Source organism: Triticum aestivum, chromosome 1B (genome assembly GCF_018294505.1).
Source record: "Triticum aestivum cultivar Chinese Spring chromosome 1B, IWGSC CS RefSeq v2.1, whole genome shotgun sequence".
Lineage (NCBI taxonomy): Eukaryota > Viridiplantae > Streptophyta > Magnoliopsida > Poales > Poaceae > Triticum > Triticum aestivum.
In genome coordinates, this window is record NC_057795.1 from 47,210,745 (window position 1) to 47,225,743 (window position 14,999).

General features: G+C 50.1%; 36 non-coding genes across 36 annotated transcripts; all 36 read left to right on the top strand.

Annotated features, from left to right (window-relative positions):
* Nucleotides 1-111: 111 nt before the first annotated feature.
* Nucleotides 112-230, top strand: LOC123153031 (5S ribosomal RNA). The gene has a single exon (XR_006476358.1). It is a non-coding gene; the product is annotated as a 5S ribosomal RNA (ribosomal RNA).
* A 296-nt stretch (nucleotides 231-526) lies between these two features.
* Nucleotides 527-645, top strand: LOC123155264 (5S ribosomal RNA). The gene has a single exon (XR_006477323.1). It is a non-coding gene; the product is annotated as a 5S ribosomal RNA (ribosomal RNA).
* A 298-nt stretch (nucleotides 646-943) lies between these two features.
* Nucleotides 944-1,062, top strand: LOC123153754 (5S ribosomal RNA). Its single transcript, XR_006476568.1, has one exon. It is a non-coding gene; the product is annotated as a 5S ribosomal RNA (ribosomal RNA).
* A 297-nt stretch (nucleotides 1,063-1,359) lies between these two features.
* On the top strand, nucleotides 1,360-1,478 carry LOC123154621 (5S ribosomal RNA). Its single transcript, XR_006476957.1, has one exon. It is a non-coding gene; the product is annotated as a 5S ribosomal RNA (ribosomal RNA).
* Nucleotides 1,479-1,775: 297 nt separating this feature from the next.
* LOC123153111 (5S ribosomal RNA) lies at nucleotides 1,776-1,894 on the top strand. The gene has a single exon (XR_006476375.1). It is a non-coding gene; the product is annotated as a 5S ribosomal RNA (ribosomal RNA).
* Nucleotides 1,895-2,191: 297 nt separating this feature from the next.
* On the top strand, nucleotides 2,192-2,310 carry LOC123153163 (5S ribosomal RNA). Its single transcript, XR_006476384.1, has one exon. It is a non-coding gene; the product is annotated as a 5S ribosomal RNA (ribosomal RNA).
* A 298-nt stretch (nucleotides 2,311-2,608) lies between these two features.
* LOC123152993 (5S ribosomal RNA) lies at nucleotides 2,609-2,727 on the top strand. Its single transcript, XR_006476353.1, has one exon. It is a non-coding gene; the product is annotated as a 5S ribosomal RNA (ribosomal RNA).
* Nucleotides 2,728-3,024: 297 nt separating this feature from the next.
* On the top strand, nucleotides 3,025-3,143 carry LOC123154282 (5S ribosomal RNA). The gene has a single exon (XR_006476759.1). It is a non-coding gene; the product is annotated as a 5S ribosomal RNA (ribosomal RNA).
* Nucleotides 3,144-3,441: 298 nt separating this feature from the next.
* On the top strand, nucleotides 3,442-3,560 carry LOC123153076 (5S ribosomal RNA). The gene has a single exon (XR_006476368.1). It is a non-coding gene; the product is annotated as a 5S ribosomal RNA (ribosomal RNA).
* Nucleotides 3,561-3,858: 298 nt separating this feature from the next.
* Nucleotides 3,859-3,977, top strand: LOC123152246 (5S ribosomal RNA). The gene has a single exon (XR_006476079.1). It is a non-coding gene; the product is annotated as a 5S ribosomal RNA (ribosomal RNA).
* A 297-nt stretch (nucleotides 3,978-4,274) lies between these two features.
* On the top strand, nucleotides 4,275-4,393 carry LOC123153171 (5S ribosomal RNA). The gene has a single exon (XR_006476385.1). It is a non-coding gene; the product is annotated as a 5S ribosomal RNA (ribosomal RNA).
* A 297-nt stretch (nucleotides 4,394-4,690) lies between these two features.
* Nucleotides 4,691-4,809, top strand: LOC123153595 (5S ribosomal RNA). Its single transcript, XR_006476543.1, has one exon. It is a non-coding gene; the product is annotated as a 5S ribosomal RNA (ribosomal RNA).
* A 296-nt stretch (nucleotides 4,810-5,105) lies between these two features.
* LOC123150364 (5S ribosomal RNA) lies at nucleotides 5,106-5,224 on the top strand. Its single transcript, XR_006475071.1, has one exon. It is a non-coding gene; the product is annotated as a 5S ribosomal RNA (ribosomal RNA).
* A 297-nt stretch (nucleotides 5,225-5,521) lies between these two features.
* Nucleotides 5,522-5,640, top strand: LOC123151935 (5S ribosomal RNA). Its single transcript, XR_006475923.1, has one exon. It is a non-coding gene; the product is annotated as a 5S ribosomal RNA (ribosomal RNA).
* Nucleotides 5,641-5,936: 296 nt separating this feature from the next.
* Nucleotides 5,937-6,055, top strand: LOC123153339 (5S ribosomal RNA). The gene has a single exon (XR_006476451.1). It is a non-coding gene; the product is annotated as a 5S ribosomal RNA (ribosomal RNA).
* Nucleotides 6,056-6,352: 297 nt separating this feature from the next.
* Nucleotides 6,353-6,471, top strand: LOC123153499 (5S ribosomal RNA). The gene has a single exon (XR_006476517.1). It is a non-coding gene; the product is annotated as a 5S ribosomal RNA (ribosomal RNA).
* A 298-nt stretch (nucleotides 6,472-6,769) lies between these two features.
* On the top strand, nucleotides 6,770-6,888 carry LOC123153525 (5S ribosomal RNA). Its single transcript, XR_006476524.1, has one exon. It is a non-coding gene; the product is annotated as a 5S ribosomal RNA (ribosomal RNA).
* Nucleotides 6,889-7,186: 298 nt separating this feature from the next.
* Nucleotides 7,187-7,305, top strand: LOC123151263 (5S ribosomal RNA). The gene has a single exon (XR_006475589.1). It is a non-coding gene; the product is annotated as a 5S ribosomal RNA (ribosomal RNA).
* A 297-nt stretch (nucleotides 7,306-7,602) lies between these two features.
* Nucleotides 7,603-7,721, top strand: LOC123153610 (5S ribosomal RNA). The gene has a single exon (XR_006476545.1). It is a non-coding gene; the product is annotated as a 5S ribosomal RNA (ribosomal RNA).
* Nucleotides 7,722-8,018: 297 nt separating this feature from the next.
* LOC123154396 (5S ribosomal RNA) lies at nucleotides 8,019-8,137 on the top strand. The gene has a single exon (XR_006476832.1). It is a non-coding gene; the product is annotated as a 5S ribosomal RNA (ribosomal RNA).
* A 297-nt stretch (nucleotides 8,138-8,434) lies between these two features.
* On the top strand, nucleotides 8,435-8,553 carry LOC123154114 (5S ribosomal RNA). The gene has a single exon (XR_006476679.1). It is a non-coding gene; the product is annotated as a 5S ribosomal RNA (ribosomal RNA).
* Nucleotides 8,554-8,850: 297 nt separating this feature from the next.
* LOC123153618 (5S ribosomal RNA) lies at nucleotides 8,851-8,969 on the top strand. The gene has a single exon (XR_006476548.1). It is a non-coding gene; the product is annotated as a 5S ribosomal RNA (ribosomal RNA).
* Nucleotides 8,970-9,266: 297 nt separating this feature from the next.
* LOC123152934 (5S ribosomal RNA) lies at nucleotides 9,267-9,385 on the top strand. The gene has a single exon (XR_006476344.1). It is a non-coding gene; the product is annotated as a 5S ribosomal RNA (ribosomal RNA).
* Nucleotides 9,386-9,683: 298 nt separating this feature from the next.
* On the top strand, nucleotides 9,684-9,802 carry LOC123153148 (5S ribosomal RNA). The gene has a single exon (XR_006476382.1). It is a non-coding gene; the product is annotated as a 5S ribosomal RNA (ribosomal RNA).
* A 297-nt stretch (nucleotides 9,803-10,099) lies between these two features.
* Nucleotides 10,100-10,218, top strand: LOC123153046 (5S ribosomal RNA). The gene has a single exon (XR_006476364.1). It is a non-coding gene; the product is annotated as a 5S ribosomal RNA (ribosomal RNA).
* A 297-nt stretch (nucleotides 10,219-10,515) lies between these two features.
* Nucleotides 10,516-10,634, top strand: LOC123155525 (5S ribosomal RNA). Its single transcript, XR_006477482.1, has one exon. It is a non-coding gene; the product is annotated as a 5S ribosomal RNA (ribosomal RNA).
* Nucleotides 10,635-10,977: 343 nt separating this feature from the next.
* Nucleotides 10,978-11,096, top strand: LOC123154248 (5S ribosomal RNA). Its single transcript, XR_006476745.1, has one exon. It is a non-coding gene; the product is annotated as a 5S ribosomal RNA (ribosomal RNA).
* A 297-nt stretch (nucleotides 11,097-11,393) lies between these two features.
* Nucleotides 11,394-11,512, top strand: LOC123152325 (5S ribosomal RNA). Its single transcript, XR_006476110.1, has one exon. It is a non-coding gene; the product is annotated as a 5S ribosomal RNA (ribosomal RNA).
* A 297-nt stretch (nucleotides 11,513-11,809) lies between these two features.
* On the top strand, nucleotides 11,810-11,928 carry LOC123154722 (5S ribosomal RNA). The gene has a single exon (XR_006477007.1). It is a non-coding gene; the product is annotated as a 5S ribosomal RNA (ribosomal RNA).
* Nucleotides 11,929-12,226: 298 nt separating this feature from the next.
* LOC123155000 (5S ribosomal RNA) lies at nucleotides 12,227-12,345 on the top strand. Its single transcript, XR_006477154.1, has one exon. It is a non-coding gene; the product is annotated as a 5S ribosomal RNA (ribosomal RNA).
* A 297-nt stretch (nucleotides 12,346-12,642) lies between these two features.
* On the top strand, nucleotides 12,643-12,761 carry LOC123153663 (5S ribosomal RNA). The gene has a single exon (XR_006476554.1). It is a non-coding gene; the product is annotated as a 5S ribosomal RNA (ribosomal RNA).
* A 297-nt stretch (nucleotides 12,762-13,058) lies between these two features.
* LOC123154119 (5S ribosomal RNA) lies at nucleotides 13,059-13,177 on the top strand. Its single transcript, XR_006476680.1, has one exon. It is a non-coding gene; the product is annotated as a 5S ribosomal RNA (ribosomal RNA).
* Nucleotides 13,178-13,474: 297 nt separating this feature from the next.
* LOC123152373 (5S ribosomal RNA) lies at nucleotides 13,475-13,593 on the top strand. The gene has a single exon (XR_006476143.1). It is a non-coding gene; the product is annotated as a 5S ribosomal RNA (ribosomal RNA).
* A 297-nt stretch (nucleotides 13,594-13,890) lies between these two features.
* LOC123154262 (5S ribosomal RNA) lies at nucleotides 13,891-14,009 on the top strand. Its single transcript, XR_006476750.1, has one exon. It is a non-coding gene; the product is annotated as a 5S ribosomal RNA (ribosomal RNA).
* A 297-nt stretch (nucleotides 14,010-14,306) lies between these two features.
* Nucleotides 14,307-14,425, top strand: LOC123153394 (5S ribosomal RNA). Its single transcript, XR_006476471.1, has one exon. It is a non-coding gene; the product is annotated as a 5S ribosomal RNA (ribosomal RNA).
* Nucleotides 14,426-14,723: 298 nt separating this feature from the next.
* LOC123154491 (5S ribosomal RNA) lies at nucleotides 14,724-14,842 on the top strand. The gene has a single exon (XR_006476867.1). It is a non-coding gene; the product is annotated as a 5S ribosomal RNA (ribosomal RNA).
* The last annotated feature ends 157 nt before the right edge of the window (nucleotides 14,843-14,999 follow it).

Here is a 14,999-nt window from a genome sequence, read left to right on the forward strand (position 1 = left end):
CGTTAAACTCGTCTTCGTAGTTGAGAGGGAGCGGCCAAAGCAATGTACAATAGTCTTTGTAGTGGAGCTGGGAGGGGAAAGGATAAGGGACGAAGACGGGGGTAACATGTCGGATGCGATCATACTAGCACTAAAGCACCGGATCCCATCAGAACTCCAAAGTTAAGCGTGCTTGGGCGAGAGTAGTACTAGGATGGGTGACCTCCTGGGAAGTCCTCGTGTTGCATTCCCTTTTTAATTTTTTTGCGCCGCTTGCAAAACAAAACGCACGTGTAAGTAATATATTTACCATTTTTTATTATTTTGCACGAGTGCGGTAAGTTATAGCTGGGTGCTCACGATTCACGAGTCTAGTGGCGGCGTTGTGGCGCGGCAAGCGTGCACTGGTGCGGTTGAGAGGGAGGGGTGGAAACCTCGTTAAACTCGTCTCCGTAGTTGAGAGGGAGCGGCCAAAGCAATGTACAATCGTCTTTGTAGTGGAGCTAGGAGGGGAAAGGATAAGGGACGAAGACGGGGGTAACATGTCGGATGCGATCATACCAGCACTAAAGCACCGGATCCCATCAGAACTCCGAAGTTAAGCGTGCTTGGGCGAGAGTAGTACTAGGATGGTTGACCTCCTGGGAAGTCCTCGTGTTGCATTCCCTTTTTAATTTTTTTTGCGCCGCTTGCAAAATAAAACGCACGTGTAAGTAATATATTTACCGTGTTTTATTATTTTGCACGAGTGCGGTAAGTTATAGCTCGGTGCTCACGATTCACGAGTCTAGCGGCGGCGTTGTGGCGCGGCAAGCATGCACTGGTGCGGTTGAGAGGGAGGGGTGGAAACCGTGTTAAACTCATCTCCGTAGTTGAGAGGGAGCGGCCAAAGCAATGTACAATCGTCTTTGTAGTGGAGCTGGGAGGGGAAAGGGTAAGGGACGAAGACGGGGGGTAACATGTCGGATGCGATCATACCAGCACTAAAGCACTGGATCCCATCAGAACTCCGAAGTTAAGCGTGCTTGGGCGAGAGTAATACTAGGATGGGTGTCCTCCTGGGAAGTCCTCGTGTTGCATTCCCCTTTTAATTTTTTTTGCGCCGCATGCAAAACAAAACACACGTATAAGTAATATATTTACCGTGTTTTATTATTTTGCACGAGTGCGGTAAGTTATAGCTGGGTGCTCACGATTCACGAGTCTAGCGGCGGCGTTGTGGCGCGGCAAGCATGCACTGGTGCGGTTGAGAGGGAGGGGTGGAAACCGCGTTAAACTCGTCTCCGTAGTTGAGAGGGAGCGAACAAAGAAATGTACAATCATCTTTGTAGTGGAGCTGGGAGGGGCAAGGATAAGGGACATAGACGGGGGTAACATGTTGGATGCGATCATACCAGCACTAAACCACCGGATCCCATCAAAACTCCAAAGTTAAGCGTGCTTGGGCGAGAGTAGTACTAGGATGGTTGACCTCCTGGGAAGTCCTCGTGTTGCATTCCCTTTTTAATTTTTTTTGCGCCGCTTGCAAAATAAAACGCACGTGTAAGTAATATATTTACCGTGTTTTATTATTTTGCACGAGTGTGGTAAGTTTTAGCTCGGTGCTCACGATTCACGAGTCTAGCGGCGGTGTTGTGGCGCGGCAAGCATGCACTGGTGCGGTTGAGAGGGAGGGGTGGAAACCGTGTTAAACTCATCTCCGTAGTTGAGAAGGAGCGGCCAAAGCAATGTACAATCGTCTTTGTAGTGGAGCTGGGAGGGGCAAGGATAAGGGACGAAGACGGGGGTAACATGTCGGATGCGGTCATACCAGCACTAAAGCACTGGATCCCATCAGAACTCCGAAGTTAAGCGTGCTTGGGCGAGAGTAGTACTAGGATGGGTGTCCTCCTGGGAAGTCCTCGTGTTGCATTCCCTTTTTAATTTTTTTTGCGCCGCTTGCAAAACAAAACGCACGTGTAAGTAATATATTTACCGTGTTTTATTATTTTGCACGAGTGCGGTAAGTTATAGCTGGGTGCTCACGATTCACGAGTCTAGCGGCCGCGTTGTGGCGCGGCAAGCGTGCACTGGTGCGGTTGAGAGGGAGGGGTGGAAACCGCGTTAAACTCGTCTCCGTAGTTGAGAGGGAGCGGCCAAAGCAATGTACAATCGTCTTTGTAGTGGAGCTGGGAGGGGCAAGGATAAGGGACGTAGACGGGGGTAACATGTTGTATGCGATCATACCAGCACTAAACCACCGGATCCCATCAGAACTCCAAAGTTAAGCGTGCTTGGGCGAGAGTAGTACTAGGATGGGTGACCTCCTGGGAAGTCCTCGTGTTGCATTCCCTTTTTAATTTTTTTTGCGCCGCTTGCAAAACAAAACGCACGTGTAAGTAATATATTTACCGTGTTTTATTATTTTGCACGAGTGCGGTAAGTTATAGTTGGGTGCTCATGATTCACGAGTCTAGCGGCGGCGTTGTGGCGCGGCAAGCGTGCACTGGTGCGGTTGAGAGGGAGGGGTGGAAACCGCGTTAAACTCGGCTCCGTAGTTGAGAGGGAGCGGCCAAATCAATGTACAATCGTCTTTGTAGTGGAGCTGGGAGGGGCAAGGATAAGGGACGAAGACGGGGGGTAAAATGTCGGATGCGATCATACCAGCACTAAAGCACTGGATCCCATCAGAACTTCAAAGTTAAGCGTGCTTGGGCGAGAGTAGTACTAGGATGGGTGACCTCATGGGAAGTCCTCGTGTTGCATTCCCTTTTTAATTTTTTTTGCGCCGCTTGCAAAACAAAACGCACGTGTAAGTAATATATTTACCGTGTTTTATTATTTTGCACGAGTGCGGTAAGTTATAGCTGGGTGCTCACGATTCACGAGTCTAGCGGCGGCGTTGTGACGCGGCAAGCGTGCAATGGTGCGGTTGAGAGGGAGGGGTGGAAACCGCGTTAAACTCGTCTCCGTAGTTGAGAGGGAGCGGCCAAAGCAATGTACAATCATCTTTGTAGTGGAGCTGGGAGGGGAAAGGATAAGGGACGATGACGGGGGTAACATATCGAATGCGATCATACCAGCACTAAAGCACCGGATCCCATCAGAACTCCGAAGTTAAGCGTGCTTGGGGGCGAGTAGTACTAGGATGGGTGACCTCCTGGGAAGTCCTAGTGTTGCATTCCCTTTTTAATTTTTTTTTGCACCGCTTGCAAAAGAAAACGCACGTGTAAGTAATATATTTACCGTGTTTTATTATTTTGCACGAGTGCGGTACGTTATAGTTGGGTGCTCACGATTCACGAGTCTAGCGGCGGCGTTGTGGCGCGGCAAGCGTGCACTGGTGCGGTTGAGAGGGAGGGGTGGAAACCGCGTTAAACTCATCTCCGTAGTTGAGAGGGAGCGGCCAAAGCAATGTACAATCGTCTTTGTAGTGGAGCTGGGAGGGGCAAGGATAAGGGACGAAGACGGGGGTAACATGTCGGATGCGATCATACCAGCACTAAACCACCGGATCCCATCAGAACTCCAAAGTTAAGCGTGCTTGGGCGAGAGTAGTACTAGGATGGGTGACCTCTTGGGAAGTCCTCGTGTTGCATTCCCTTTTTAATTTTTTTTTGCGCCGCTTACAAAACAAAACACACGTGTAAGTAATATATTTACCGTGTTTTATTATTTTGCACGAGTGCGGTAAGTTATAACTGGGTGCTCACGATTCACGAGTCTAGCGGCGGCGTTGTGGCGCGGCAAGCATGCACTGGTGCGGTTGAGAGGGAGGGGTGGAAACCGTGTTAAACTCATCTCCGTAGTTGAGAAGGAGCGGCCAAAGCAATGTACAATCATCTTTGTAGTGGAGCTGGGAGGGGCAAGGATAAGGGACGAAGACGGGGGTAACATGTCGGATGCGATCATACCAGCACTAAAGCACTGGATCCCATCAGAACTCCGAAGTTAAGCGTGCTTGGGCGAGAGTAGTACTAGGATGGGTGTCCTCCTGGGAAGTCCTCGTGTTGCATTCCCTTTTTAATTTTTTTTGCGGCGCTTGAAAACAAAACGCACGTGTAAGTAATATATTTACCGTGTTTTATTATTTTGCACGAGTGCGGTGAGTTATAGCTGGGTGCTCACGATTCACGAGTCTAGCGGCGGCGTTGTGGCACGGCAAGCGTGCACTGGTGCGGTTGAGAGGGAGGGGTGGAAACCGCGTTAAACTCGTCTTCGTAGTTGAGAGGGAGCGGCCAAAGCAATGTAGAATCGTCTTTGTAGTGGAGCTGGGAGGGGCAAGGATAAGGGACGAAGACGGGGGGTAACATGTCGGATGCGATCATACCAGCACTAAAGCACTGGATCCCATCAGAACTTCGAAGTTAAGCGTGCTTGGGCGAGAGTAGTACTAGGATGGGTGACCTCATGGGAAGTCCTCGTGTTGCATTCCCTTTTTAATTTTTTTTGCGCCGCTTGCAAAACAAAACGCACGTGTAAGTAATATATTTACCGTGTTTTATTATTTTGCACGAGTGCGGTAAGTTATAGCTCGGTGCTCACGATTCACGAGTCTAGCGGCGGTGTTGTGGCGCGGCAAGCATGTACTGGTGCGGTTGAGAGGGAGGGGTGGAAACCGTGTTAAACTCATCTCCGTAGTTGAGAGGGAGCGGCCAAAGCAATGTACAATCGTCTTTGTAGTGGAGCTGGGAGGGGCAAGGATAAGGGACGAAGACGGGGGTAACATGTCGGATGCGATCATACCAGCACTAAAGCACTGGATCCCATCAGAATTCCGAAGTTAAGCGTGCTTGGGCGAGAGTAGTACTAGGATGGGTGTCCTCCTGGGAAGTCCTCGTGTTGCATTCCCTTTTTAATTTTTTTGCGCCGCTTGCAAAACAAAACGCACGTGTAAGTAATATATTTACCGTGTTTTATTATTTTGCACGAGTGCGGTAAGTTATAGCTGGGTGCTCACGATTCACGAGTCTAGCGGCGGCGTTGTGGCGCGGCAAGCGTGCACTGGTGCGGTTGAGAGGGAGGGGTGGAAACCGCGTTAAACTCGTCTCCGTAGTTGAGAGGGAGCGGCCAAAGCAATGTACAATCGTCTTTATAGTGGAGCTGGGAGGGGCAAGGATAAGGGACGTAGACGGGGGTAACATGTTGGATGCGATCATACCAGCACTAAACCACTGGATCCCATCAGAACTCCAAAGTTAAGCGTGCTTGGGCGAGAGTAGTACTAGGATGGGTGACCTCCTGGGAAGTCCTCGTGTTGCATTCCCTTTTTAATTTTTTTTGCGCCGCTTGCAAAACAAAACGCACGTGTAAGTAATATATTTACCGTGTTTTATTATTTTGCACGAGTGCGGTAAGTTATAGCTGGGTGCTCATGATTCACGAGTCTAGCGGCGGCGTTGTGGCGCGGCAAGCGTGCACTGGTGCGGTTGAGAGGGAGGGGTGGAAACCGCATTAAATTCGTCTCCGTAGTTGAGAGGGAGCGGCCAAAGCAATGTACAATCGTCTTTGTAGTGGAGCTGGGAGGGGCAAGGATAAGGGACGAAGACCGGGGTAACATGTCGGATGCGATCATACCAGCACTAAAGCACCGGATCCCATCAGAACTCCGAAGTTAAGCGTGCTTGGGCGAGAGTAGTACTAGGATGGGTGACCTCCTGGGAAGTCCTCGTGTTGCATTCCCTTTTTAATTTTTTCCGCGCCGCTTGCAAAACAAAACGCACGTGTAAGTAATATATTTACCGTGTTTTATTATTTTGCACGAGTGCGGTAAGTCATAGCTGGGTGCTCACGATTCACGAGTCTAGCGGCGGCGTTGTGACGCGGCAAGCGTGAATGGTGCGGTTGAGAGGGAGGGGTGGAAACCGCGTTAAACTCGTCTCCGTAGTTGAGAGGGAGCGGCCAAAGCAATGTACAATCGTCTTTGTAGTGGAGCTGGGAGGGGAAAGGATAAGGGACGATGACGGGGGTAACATATCGAATGCGATCATACCAGCACTAAAGCACCGGTTCCCATCAGAACTCCGAAGTTAAGCGTGCTTGGGCGAGAATAGTACTAGGATGGGTGACCTCCTGGGAAGTCCTTGTGTTGCATTCCCTTTTTAATTTTTTGTGCACCGCTTGCAAAAGAAAACGCACGTGTAAGTAATATATTTACCGTGTTTTATTATTTTGCACGAGTGCGGTACATTATAGTTGGGTGCTCACGATTCACGAGTCTAGCGGCGGCGTTGTGGCGCGGCAAGCGTGCACTGGTGCGGTTGAGAGGGAGGGGTGGAAACCGCGTTAAACTCATCTCCGTAGTTGAGAGGGAGCGGCCAAAGCAATGTACAATCGTCTTTGTAGTGGAGCTGGGAGGGGCAAGGATAAGGGACGAAGACGGGGGTAACAGGTCGGATGCGATCATACCAGCACTAAACCACCGGATCCCATCAGAACTCCAAAGTTAAGCGTGCTTGGGCGAGAGTAGTACTAGGATGGGTGTCCTCCTGGGAAGTCCTCGTGTTGCATTCCCTTTTTAATTTTTTTGCGCCGCTTGCAAAACAAAACACACGTGTAAGTAATATATATTTACCGTGTTTTATTCTTTTTCACGAGTGCGGTAAGTTATAGCTGGGTGCTCACGATTCACGAGTCTAGCGGCGGCGTTGTGGCGCGGCAAGCGTGCACTGGTGCTGTTGAGAGGGAGGGGCGGAAACTGCGTTAAACTCGTCTCCGTAGTTGAGAGGGAGCAGCCAAAGCAATGTAAAATCGTCTTTGTAGTGGAGCTGGGAGGGGCAAGGATAAGGGACGAAGACGGGGGTAACATGTCGGATGCGATCATACCAGCACTAAAGCACCGGATCCCATCAGAACTCCGAAGTTAAGTGTTCTTGGGCGAGAGTAGTACTAGGATGGGTGACCTCCTGGGAAGTCCTTGTGTTGCATTCCCTTTTTAATTTTTTTTTGCACCGCTTGCAAAAGAAAACGCACGTGTAAGTAATATATTTACCGTGTTTTATTATTTTGCACGAGTGCGGTACGTCATAGCTGGGTGCTCACGATTCACGAGTCTAGCGGCGGCGTTGTGGCGCGGCAAGCGTGCACTGGTGCGGTTGAGAGGGAGGGGTGGAAACCGCGTTAAACTCATCTCCGTAGTTGAGAGGGAGCGGCCAAAGCAATGTACAATCGTCTTTGTAGTGGAGCTGGGAGGGGCAAGGATAAGGGACGAAGACGGGGGTAACATGTCGGATGCGATCATACCAGCACTAAAACACCGGATCCCATCAGAACTCCAAAGTTAAGCGTGCTTGGGCGAGAGTAGTACTAGGATGGGTGACCTCTTGGGAAGTCCTCGTGTTGCATTCCCTTTTTAATTTTTTTTGCGCCGCTTGCAAAACAAAACACACGTGTAAGTAATATATTTACCGTGTTTTATTATTTTGCACGAGTGCGGTAAGTTATAGCTGGGTGCTCACGATTCACGAATCTAGCGGCGGCGTTGTGGCGCGGCAAGCGTGCACTGGTGCGGTTGAGAGGGAGGGGTGGAAACCGTGTTAAACTCATCTCCGGAGTTGAGAGGGAGCGGCCAAAGCAATGTACAATCGTCTTTGTAGTGGAGCTGGGAGGCACAAGGATAAGGGACGAAGACGGGGGTAACATGTCGGATGCGATCATACCAGCACTAAAGCACTGGATCCCATCAGAACTCCGAAGTTAAGCGTGCTTGGGCAAGAGTAGTACTAGGATGGGTGTCCTCCTGGGAAGTCCTCGTGTTGCATTCCCTTTTTAATTTTTTTTGCGGCGCTTGAAAACAAAACGCACGTGTAAGTAATATATTTACCGTGTTTTATTATTTTGCACGAGTGCGGTAAGTTATTGCTGGGTGCTCACGATTCACGAGTCTAGCGGCGGCGTTGTGGCACGGCAAGCGTGCACTGGTGCGGTTGAGAGGGAGGGGTGGAAACCGCGTTAAACTCGTCTTCGTAGTTGAGAGGGAGCGGCCAAAGCAATGTAGAATCGTCTTTGTAGTGGAGCTGGGAGGGGCAAGGATAAGGGACGAAGACGGGGGGTAACATGTCGGATGCGATCACACCAGCACTAAAGCACTGGATCCCATCAGAACTCCGAAGTTGAGCGTGCTTGGGCGAGAGTAGTACTAGGATGGGTGACCTCCTGGGAAGTCCTCGTGTTGCATTTCCTTTTTAACTTTTTTTGCGCCGCTTGAAAACAAAACGCACGTGTAAGTAATATATTTACCGTGTTTTATTATTTTGCACGAGTGCGGTAAGTTATAGCTGGGTGCTCATGATTCACGAGTCTAGCGGCGGCGTTGTGGCGCGGCAAGCGTGCACTGGTGCGGTTGAGAGGGAGGGGTGGAAACCGCGTTAAACTCGTCTTCGTAGTTGAGAGGGAGCGGCCAAAGCAATGTAGAATCGTCTTTGTAGTGGAGCTAGGAGGGGCAAGGATAAGGGACGAAGATGGGGGGTAACATGTCGGATGCGATCATACCAACACTAAAGCACTGGATCCCATTAGAACTCCGAAGTTAAGCGTGCTTGGGCGAGAGTAGTACTAGAATGGGTGACCTCCTGGGAAGTCCTCGTGTTGCATTCCCTTTTTAATTTTTTTTGCGCCGCTTGCAAAACAAAACGCACGTGTAAGTAATATATTTACCGTGTTTTATTATTTTGCACGAGTGCGGTATGTTATAGTTGGGTGCTCACGATTCATGAGTCTAGCGGCGGCGTTGTGGCGCGGCAAGCGTGCACTGGTGCGGTTGAGAGGGAGGGGTGGAAACCGCGTTAAACTCGTCTCCGTAGTTGAGAGGGAGCGGCCAAAGCAATGTACAATCGTCTTTGTAGTGGAGCTGGGAGGGGCAAGGATAAGGGACGAAGACGGGGGTAACATGTCGGATGCGATCATACCAGCACTAAAGCACTGGATCCCATCAGAACTCCGAAGTTAAGCGTGCTTGGGCAAGAGTAGTACTAGGATGGGTGTCCTCCTGGGAAGTCCTCGTGTTGCATTCCCTTTTTAATTTTTTTTGCGGCGCTTGAAAACAAAACGCACGTGTAAGTAATATATTTACCGTGTTTTATTATTTTGCACGAGTGCGGTAAGTTATAGCTGGGTGCTCACGATTCACGAGTCTAGCGGCGGCGTTGTGGCACGGCAAGCGTGCACTGGTGCGGTTGAGAGGGAGGGGTGGAAACCGCGTTAAACTCGGCTCCGTAGTTGAGAGGGAGCGGCCAAAGCAATGTACAATCGTCTTTGTAGTGGAGCTGGGAGGGGCAAGGATAAGGGACGAAGACGGGGGGTAACATGTCGGATGTGATCATACCAGCACTAAAGCACTGGATCCCATCAGAACTCCAAAGTTAAGCGTGCTTGGACGAGAGTAGTACTAGGATGGGTGACCTCCTGGGAAGTCCTCGTGTTGCATTCCCTTTTTAATTTTTTTTGCACCGCTTGCAAAACAAAACGCACGTGTAAGTAATATATTTACCGTGTTTTATTATTTTGCACGAGTGCGGTAAGTTACAGCTGGGTGCTCATGATTCACGAGTCTAGCGGCGGCGTTGTGGCGCGGCAAGCGTGCACTGGTGTGGTTGAGAGGGAGGGGTGGAAACCGCGTTAAACTCGGCTCCGTAGTTGAGAGGGAGCGGCCAAAGCAATGTACAATCGTCTTTGTAGTGGAGCTGGGAGGGGCAAGGATAAGGGACGAAGACGGGGGGTAACATGTCGGATGTGATCATACCAGCACTAAAGCACTGGATCCCATTAGAACTCCAAAGTTAAGCGTGCTTGGACGAGAGTAGTACTAGGATGGGTGACCTCCTGGGAAGTCCTCGTGTTGCATTCCCTTTTTAATTTTTTTTGCGCCGCTTGCAAAACAAAACGCACGTGTAAGTAATATATTTACCGTGTTTTATTATTTTGCACGAGTGCGGTAAGTTATAGCTGGGTGCTCACGATTCACGAGTCTAGCGGCGGTGTTGTGGCGCGGCAAGCGTGCAATGGTGTGGTTGAGAGGGAGGGGTGGAAATCGCGTTAAACTCGTCTCCGTAGTTGAGAGGGAGCAGCCAAAGCAATGTACAATCGTCTTTGTAGTGGAGCTGGGAGGGGAAAGGATAAGGGACGAAGACGGGGGTAACATGTCGGATGCGATCATACCAGCACTAAAGCACCGGATCCCATCAGAACTCCAAAGTTAAGCGTGTTTGGGCGAGAGTAGTACTAGGATGGGTGACCTCCTGGGAAGTCCTCGTGTTGCATTCCCTTTTTAATTTTTTTTGCGCCATTTGCAAAACAAAACGCACGTGTACGTAATATATTTACCGTGTTTTATTATTTTGCATGAGTGCGGTAAGTTATAGCTGGGTGCTCATGATTCACGAGTCTAGCGGCGGTGTTGTGGCGCGGCAAGCGTGCAATGGTGTGGTTGAGAGGGAGGGGTGGAAACCGCGTTAAACTCGTCTCCGTAGTTGAGAGGGAGCGGCCAAAGCAATGTACAATCGTCTTTGTAGTGGAGCTGGGAGGGGCAAGGATAAGGGACGAAGACGGGGGTAACATGTCGGATGCGATCATACCAGCACTAAAGCACCGGATCCCATCAGAACTCCAAAGTTAAGCGTGCTTGGGCGAGAGTAGTACTAGGATGGGTGACCTCCTGGGAAGTCCTCGTGTTGCATTCCCTTTTTAATTTTTTTGCGCCGCTTGCAAAACAAAACGCACGTGTAAGTAATATATTTACCGTGTTTATTATTTTGCACGAGTGCGGTAAGTTATAGCTGGGTGCTCATGATTCACGAGTCTAGCGGCAGCGTTGTGGCGCGGCAAGCGTGCACTGGTGCGGTTGAGAGGGAGGGGTGGAAACCACCGCGGCAAGCGTGCACTGGTGCGGTTGAGAGGGAGGGGTGGAAACCACGTTAAACTCATCTCCGTAGTTGAGAGGGATTGGCCAAAGCAATGTACAATCGTCTTTGTAGTGGAGCTGGGAGGGGCAAGGATAAGGGACAAAGATGGGGGTAACATGTCGGATGTGATCATAGCAGCACTGAAGCACCGGATCCCATCAGAACTCCGAAGTTAAGCGTGCTTGGGCGAGAGTAGTACTAGGATGGGTGACCTCCTGGAAAGTCCACGTGTTGCATTCCCTTTTTAATTGTTTTTGCGCCGCTTGCAAAACAAAACGCACGTGTAAGTAATATATTTACCGTGTTTTATTATTTTGCACGAGTGCGGTAAGTTATAGCTGGGTGCTCACGATTCACGAGTCTAGCGGCAGCATTGTGGCGCGGCAAGCGTGCACTGGTGCGGTTGAGAGGGAGGGGTGGAAACCGTGTTAAACTCATCTCTGTAGTTGAGAGGGAGCGGCCAAAGCAATGTACAATCGTCTTTCCAGTGGAGCTGGGAGGGGCAAGGATAAGGGACGAATACGGGGGTAACATATTGGATGCGATCATACCAGCACTAAAGCACTGGATCCCATCAGAACTCCGAAGTTAAGCGTGCTTGGGCGAGAGTAGTACTAGGATGGGTGTCCTCCTGGGAAGTCCTCGTGTTGCATTCCCTTTTTAATTTTTTTTGCGCCGCTTGCAAAACAAAATGCACGTGTAAGTAATATATTTACCGTGTTTTATTATTTTGCACGAGTGCGGTAAGTTATAGCTGGGTGCTCACGATTCACGAGTCTAGCGGCAGCATTGTGGCGCGGCAAGCGTGCACTGGTGCGGTTGAGAGGGAGGGGTGGAAACCGTGTTAAACTCATCTCCGTAGTTGAGAGGGAGCGGCCAAAGTAATGTACAATCGTCTTTGTAGTGGAGCTGGGAGGGGCAAGAATAAGGGACGAATACGGGGGTAACATGTCGGATGCGATCATACCAGCACTAAAGCACTGGAGCCCATCAAAACTCCGAAGTTAAGCGTGCTTGGGCGAGAGTAGTACTAGGATGGGTGTCCTCCTGGGAAGTCCTCGTGTTGCATTCCCTTTTTAATTTTTTTTGTGCCGCTTGCAAAACAAAACGCACGTGTAAGTAATATATTTACCGTGTTTTCTTATTTTGCACGAGTGCGGTAAGTTATAGCTGGGTGCTCACGATTCACGAGTCTAGCGGCGGCGTTGTGGCGCGGCAAGGGTGCACTGGTGCGGTTGAGAGGGAGGGGTGGAAACCGCGTTAAACTCGTCTCCGTAGTTGAGAGGGAGCGGCCAAAGCAATGTACAATCGTCTTTGTAGTGGAGCTGGGAGGGGCAAGGATAAGGGACGAAGACGGGGGGTAACATGTCGGATGCGATCATACCAGCACTAAAGCAACGGATCCCATCAGGTCTCCGAAGTTAAGCGTGCGTGGGCGAGAGTAGTACTAGGATGGGTGACCTCTTGGGAAGTCCTCATGTTGCATTCCCTTTTTAATTTTTTTTGCGCCGCTTGCAAAACAAAACGCACGTGTAAGTAATATATTTACCGTGTTTTATTATTTTGCACGAGTGCGGTAAGTTATAGCTGGGTGCTCACGATTCACGAGTCTAGCGGCGGCGTTGTGGCGCGGCAAGCGTGCACTGGTGCGGTTGAGAGGGAGGGGTGGAAACCGTGTTAAACTCATCTCCGTAGTTGAGAGGGAGCGGCCAAAGCAATGTACAATCTTCTTTGTAGTGGAGCTGGGAGGGGTAAGGATAAGGGACGAAGACGGGGGTACCATGTCGGATGCGATCATACCAGCACTAAAGCACTGGATCCCATCAGAACTCCGAAGTTAAGCATGCTTGGGCGAGAGTAGTACTAGGATGGGTGTCCTCCTGGGAAGTCCTCGTGTTGCATTCCCTTTTTAATTTTTTTTGCACCGCTTGCAAAACAAAACGCACGTGTAAGTAATATATTTACCGTGTTTTATTATTTTGCACGAGTGCGGTAAGTTATAGCTGGGTGCTCACGATTCACGAGTCTAGCAGCGGCGTTGTGGCGCGGCAAGCGTGCACTGGTGCGGTTGAGAGGGAGGGGTGGAAACCGCGTTAAACTCGTCTCCGTAGTTGAGAGGGAGCGGCCAAAGCAATGTACAATTGTCTTTGTATTGGAGCTGGGAGGGGCAAGGATAAGGGACGTAGACGGGGGTTACATGTTGGATGTGATCATACCAGCACTAAACCACCGGATCCCATCAGAACTCCAAAGTTAAGCGTGCTTGGGCGAGAGTAGTACTAGGATGGGTGACCTCCTGGGAAGTCCTCGTGCTGCATTCCCTTTTTAATTTTTTTTGCGCCGCTTGCAAAACAAAACGCAAGTGTAAGTAATATATTTACCGTGTTTTATTATTTTGCACGAGTGCGGCAAGTTATAGCTGGGTGCTCACGATTCACGAGTCTAGCGGCGGCGTTGTGGCGCGGCAAGCGTGCACTGGTGCGGTTGAGAGGGAGGGGTGGAAACCGCGTTAAACTCATCTCCGTAGTTGAGAGGGAGCGGCCAAATCAATGTACAATCGTCTTTACAGTGGAGCTGGGAGGGGCAAGGATAAGGGACGAATACGGGGGTAACATGTCGGATGCGATCATACCAGCACTAAAGCACTGGATCCCATCAGAACTCCGAAGTTAAGCGTGCTTGGGCGAGAGTAGTACTAGGATGGGTGTCCTCCTGGGAAGTCCTCGTGTTGCATTCCCTTTTTAATTTTTTTTGTGCCGCTTGCAAAACAAAACGCACGTGTCAGTAATATATTTACCGTGTTTTATTATTTTGCACGAGTGCGGTAAGTTATAGCTGGGTGCTCACGATTCACGAGTCTAGCGGTGGCGTTGTGGCGCGGCAAGGGTGCACTGGTGCGGTTGAGAGGGAGGGGTGGAAACCGCGTTAAACTCGTCTCCGTAGTTGAGAGGGAGCGGCCAAAGCAATGTACAATCGTCTTTGTAGTGGAGCTGTGAGGGGCAAGGATAAGGGTCGTAGACGAGGGTAACATGTTGGATGCGATCATACCAGCACTAAACCACCGGATCCCATCAGAACTCCAAAGTTAAGCGTGCTTGGGCGAGAGTAGTACTAGGATGGGTGACCTCCTGGGAAGTCATCGTGTTGCATTCCCTTTTTAATTTTTTTTGCGCCGCTTGCAAAACAAAACGCACGTGTAAGTAACATATTTACCGTGTTTTATTATTTTGCACGAGTGCGGTAAGTTATAGCTGGGTGCTCACGATTCACGAGTCTAGCGGCGGCGTTGTGGCGCGGCAAGCGTGCACTGGTGCGGTTGAGAGGGAGGGGTGGAAACCGCGTTAAACTCGTCTCCGTAGTTGAGAGGGAGCGGCCAAAGCAATGTACAATTGTCTTTGTATTGTAGCTAGGAGGGGCAAGGATAAGGGACGTAGACGGGGGTAACATGTTGGATGCGATCATACCAGCACTAAACCACTGGATCCCATCAGAACTCCAAAGTTAAGCATGCTTGGGCGAGAGTAGTACTAGGATGGGTGACCTCCTGGGAAGTCCTCGTGTTGCATTCCGTTTTTAATTTTTTTTGCGCCGATTGCAAAACAAAACGCACGTGTAAGTAATATATTTACCGTGTTTTATTATTTTGCACGAGTGCGGTAAGTTATAGCTGGGTGGTCATGATTCACGAGTCTAGCGGCGGCGTTGTGGCGCGGCAAGCGTGCACTGGTGCGGTTGAGAGGGAGGGGTGGAAACCGCGTTAAACTCGGCTCCGTAGTTGAGAGGGAGCGGCCAAAGCAATGTACAATCGTCTTTGTAGTGGAGCTGGGAGGGGCAAGGATAAGGGACGAAGACGGGGGGTAACATGTCGGATGCGATCATACCAGCACTAAAGCAACGGATCCCATCAGAACTCCGAAGTTAAGCGTGCGTGGGCGAGAGTAGTACTAGGATGGGTGACCTCTTGGGAAGTCCTCATGTTGCATTCCCTTTTTAATTTTTTTTGCGCCGCTTGCAAAACAAAACGCACGTGTAAGTAATATATTTACCGTGTTTTATTATTTTGCACGAGTGCGGTAAGTTATAGCTGGGTGCTCACAATTCACGAGTCTAGCGGCGGCGTTGTGGCGCGGCAAGCGTGCACTA